This window comes from Gavialis gangeticus, unplaced genomic scaffold, assembly GCF_001723915.1.
Source record: "Gavialis gangeticus isolate Ggan-Ray unplaced genomic scaffold, GavGan_comp1, whole genome shotgun sequence".
Lineage (NCBI taxonomy): Eukaryota > Metazoa > Chordata > Crocodylia > Gavialidae > Gavialis > Gavialis gangeticus.
This window is the reverse complement of record NW_017728997.1, coordinates 47,360,861-47,365,758: the sequence shown is the minus strand read 5'-3', so window position 1 is coordinate 47,365,758 and position 4,898 is coordinate 47,360,861.

Genomic DNA, 4,898 nt, shown 5'->3' with positions numbered 1-4,898 from the left:
CCCTTCCGACCCTAAATCTATGAAACTATGAAACTATGTTTATTTCCCAAGCTCCTGGCATTTATGTACAGGCACGCAAGTGTCCCTATGGGGGCCTTTGCCTTGCTTACAGCTTGCTCCAGGGCTGGGACAGGAGTGGGCTCTGTTAAGGGCCTTTGTCTGCTGGCTTTGCAAGTGTTGCTCAGCAGTGGGGAAAAAGCCAAAGGTAAGTCAGGGAGACTACTGTAGTAGCGTTCCAAGATAGAAAATAGGCTCTCTGTGAAAAAGTAAATAGTTAGAAATTAGGATGACAAAGGGTAGAAAAGGAGGGGAAGGGAAGAAGGGGGTGGGGGGAAGAAAGGTGTAAAAGGTCAGGTCTAGCAAGTTCCTGGTGAATTGGATGTCCGGCAGGTTGCAATGTGTCATAAATTCAATGTCTATATTGATTCTATGATTTTTTGTATCTAGTAGATTAATGAAGTGAAGTTCACAGGCTCATCTACAAATGATGTTTTGTAAGTTCCCTTTGTAACAAGGGACAGATATCAGCCCATTTTGAGGAAGGAACGGCATCAGGGACACTTACCTGGGATAGATACACAGCGCCATGGCAACATCTGATGATGTCTACCCATGGCAGGGGTTTTGAGCATTCTGGATCCTCCTGGGTGAGACTCCGTGGATTAGTCAGGCTGGCTGGAATGACCTATAAAAGAAGAGGCACCAGTGGGTGTGACTGCCCCCAGGGAGGGGCCAGCAGAGCAACCAAGCTGGTTGAGCTGAATCTATGCAGAGGCGTAGAAACTGTGGTCTAAACGAGTTAAACCAACAAAAGTGGTGAGCTGCTGTGAGAGCAGGGTATCCTCAGATGACAGTGAGAGAGAAGGGGATATATAAGTTTCTCACCTTGGCCCAGCTAGGGAAGGGGCACTCAAGGAGGGACATGGACTATGGGTGTCTCAGGCCACTTTAAGGACTGCTGGTGACCACAGCAAATGGTATCTCCTGAAATGGAGAAAGAGAGAGAGAAAGAAACAATCCCTGCTTAGAAGTAGAGAAGATGGGCAGGTAAATACAGAAATTGACCAACTGGGGAGATAAGCTGGGTGAAAAGTTGCTATACACCAAATGGGGAGGAACTCTGGGCTATGATATTGGTTGGGGATGGACAAGGTGTGAGGGGTGGTGGAGCCCTGCAATGGAGATCAGCATACCAAACACCTGCAGTCGCATGTCAGTTGTTCATCCCCTTTGTTGTTCTTTCTTTTTCTCCCATCAAGTCATGGCAGGGCAGCCAAGGAGGACGATGTCTTACAGGGTCATTGGAGACTGTGATGGTGCCCTGTAACATTGGTAAAGGGCACTACAGCAAGCAATTCTTTTCTTGAGGTGGAATATTGGCACTCCACTTTGTTCAGGAATCAGCTTGCGTAAGCTATCACTTCCTTCAATTGTGGCAGAGCAGCTCCAATGCCAATGTCACTCACATCGGTGTCCAACAAGAAGAGTAACTGAGGGTTGTGGTATGCTAAGATCGGGGAAGACATTAACTTCTGCCTTAGGTCAAAGAAGGCAGCCTGATATTCCTTAGTCCAAGCTAACCTCTCCTTATCAGAGGGTTTAGGTAAAGGGCTTGCGATGGTAGCAAAACATGCTCCAAATCTCCTATAATAGGAAGCTAACTCCAAAAAAGCTTTGCAGTTCCTTTACATTATGGTGTACTGGCCAGATGAACAGCCTCCACCTTCTCTGGCTGTGGGCCTACTGCCTCTGTGGAGATCAGAAGTACCAAGAAGTTTACTTGTTTCCTGAAAAGTTGGCATTTGGCTTGTTTAATTTTTAAATTGGCCTCTTTCTGCCTCCTAAGCTCTGCTTCCAACTGTTACAAGTGTTCCTGAAAAGTTCAACCTATTACAATGATATCATCCAAATATACCAGACAGAAGATCCCTTGTAGGTCTGTGAGCATGATATTCATTAGTCTTTGAAATGTACTGGGGGCATAGAATAGCCTGAAAGGCATAACATTAAATTTAAAAAGTCCCTTAGTACAGAAGGCGATCTTAGCTCAGTCCTTCAAGTCCACTTCCACCTGCCAGTATCCACTCACCACATTGAGAGGGGAGAACCTATGGTGGGCCAGTAGGGGGTGCCTCTGTGCTGAGCCACCCACCTCACTGCACCCAGCCAAAAACCAAGCTTCAGATGCCTCCCCAGGGGCGCCAACTTCAGGTCAACCCCCTTCCTGGAGCACACCCACAAGCCTGGGGTAGTGCTGTCACCACCCAGGGTCTGATCATTGCTCGGGCCCTGTGCCCCCCAGGGTACATAGGCCTTGTAGACCTTGAGGGCGCTTGACCCACTGCACTATTTTGGGCTGTTTCCTTTAACCTGAAGCACTGAAAGTAGCCTCCCTTAGCCAGCTGAGTCACGGGAATAAAAAGATGTACCTAGTCCCTCTCCAGCATGTACCACAAAGCTTGTTATAGTGGATAGCCTTATTGGCTAGAGGGGGTAGGCCTGGAGAGAGGTACAAGTCAGGGAAAAAACAGAAAAATACCTCTGAGCAAACAGAAGTGCCTTGGTTAGGGTTACCATATTTCCAGGATCAAAAAAGAGGACACCTGTGAGGAGGAAGGGTGGGAGGCGGGAAGAGAGGACGAGGGGAAATATGGTTGTGGGAGGGCGTGATATGCCTGTTCCCTGACTCTGCCTCTCACTCCTAAGCCTCTACCTCCCAGCCATGTCAATGCCCCTCACTCCTGACCCACAGCGCCCTGCTCCCCCACAGCTCTGCTGGTGCCCTGCACTCCTGACCCACAGGCCCTGCCTCCCACAAGCCCTGTCAGTGCCCCTCACTCCTGACCCACAGCCCCTGCCCCCTACCAGCTCTGCTTCCCACTCAGCTCCCATGAGGACTCACACACACCATTACCTGGAAACAGCTTGCCCAGGCACAGAGCACATGATCCACGACAGCCAATCACCTTGCCAGCTGCTCCCAACCCCAAGTATCCAAGCTGCTAGTGCCTGGAAAAAGCCAGAGGCACAGCAAAAACCCAGACATTTGCTCTCATTTTAAAAAACAAGGGGCCAAACAAGAGGACATGTCCAGGAAAACCCAGACATATGGTAACCCTAGGCTTGGTAGCCTTTTGACAAGCTTTCTAGAACACTGTTACTGGATAAATTTCAGATAAGTTACTTACATGTTCACCTGCTGAAGGTGTTGCATGCAGGCACTTGGTAGGATGGGGCCACGAGTGCCATGAACTGCCAAAAACCTGGCCACTCAACTAAGAAAAAGGGCTGGCCTTCCCCAGCAAGCATCTCTCCAGTGTTCTGGGTGATCTCGCTTACCCTTGCAACTCACCCCACTTTCTGTCCATCTTTTCCCCACTGTTCCAGGATGGACTGCCTCTGCTTTGGGAGGTGTAGCAGGGCACTGAGGTGCCTGCTACTTGTGGAGTAGTAATGAAGAGGTACAGGTGCAGGTTGCTATGGCAATTGGTGGGAGTCAGCTGACCAGAAGGGGTAGGGCTTGGCTCCTATATAACTCCCAGGTGGAGGCCAGGCAGACAGTTCCCTGCCAGCAGCAATGGGGGAAGGAGCTCTCCCAGAGCCAGCAAAGGGGAGAAGCCAAACTGCAGGTACAGCTCCGAGACTGGGGGAAGGATAGAGCCCTCCTGATGTGCCGGGAATAAGGTTATAGCCGAGCAGTGTGAATTTATGTTACAGCCCAGGGGCTTGTGTTTTGTTTCCTGTTGTATACAAGACCGGTGGTTTGGGAGAGGCTATTAGGGGTTGGAGGAGGCCTCACAGAGGATCCACGGTAGTGTGGGGACTCTGGCGCCACAGAGGGCACAGCATTTTGGGGTGCACTGACCCCAGCCCCAGAGCAGGGGGCAGTGGGAAGCCCCAGGGAAAGGGGGCAGAGAGAGAAGCCCCAGGCAAAGGGGGCGGTGAGAGAAGCTCCAGAGAAGGGGTGCAAACCCTGGCACCAGCGAGGCGCTATCTTAAAAGCTGGGGAGTTCTGGTGCACCTGTGGTACAGCTTTATATTGGTATTGTTTGGGGGGTGGGTATGGTGGCCCGGGCCTTAAGACAATGGAAAAGGCTAGAGCCTCGGAGTCAAACCCTGTTTAGTGGGTTTAGACAGGGAGGCCTAGCTAGAGAAAATCAGGGGTCAGTCCCACATAGGGGAAAGGCCCCAACACACCCAATACAATAGGCAGCCTCCTGCTCTCAAGAACATCATCCTAATTTCCATCAAGACGTGGCAGGCGAGTATAGGGCGGGACGTAAGAGCCCCAAAGAAAGATCCAAGGGTGCCCCCGCAAGGCGCAGAGTACTAAGAAGATGGCAACGGGAGGGGTGACCTGTTACAGGGGGATAGGGGCTTTGGAGCGAGAGGGGGCTTCCCTTTGGGCACACTCCTGCTTGTGCCAGGCTGAGGAGGAGCAAGGGCAAGGGGGTGATGCCTGCAGAGAAGCATCATTTGACCCCAGCACTCTTTCCTGCCCATGGAAGGGGGTTGGATTTGATGATCTGATCAGGTCCCTTCCAACCCTACCAACTAGGAGACTATCAGCATCCCCGTGGTGCTCATGTGCCCCAATTCAGGGGCCGAATCTCTAAATCCAAATCGAGCAGGGGATGAATTAAAAGGTCTGAACTGATTCGAAGCTTCCTGAATCTTTGGAAAAGATTTGGACAGCTTCGATGATTCAGACAGTCCCCGGTGGCTGCAGCAGGGAGCTGGAGCCAGACTAGGAGCTGGTAAGTAGGGGGCAAGGGAGGTGAGGCTGGAGGAGCGGGGAAGGGACTATGGGGGGACCCATGCCAGGCCCCATCCCCTGTCTTCTCCCCCAGCCCCACCGACCCCCGCCCACTCCCCTAGCACTCCCACGGCTGCCCCAC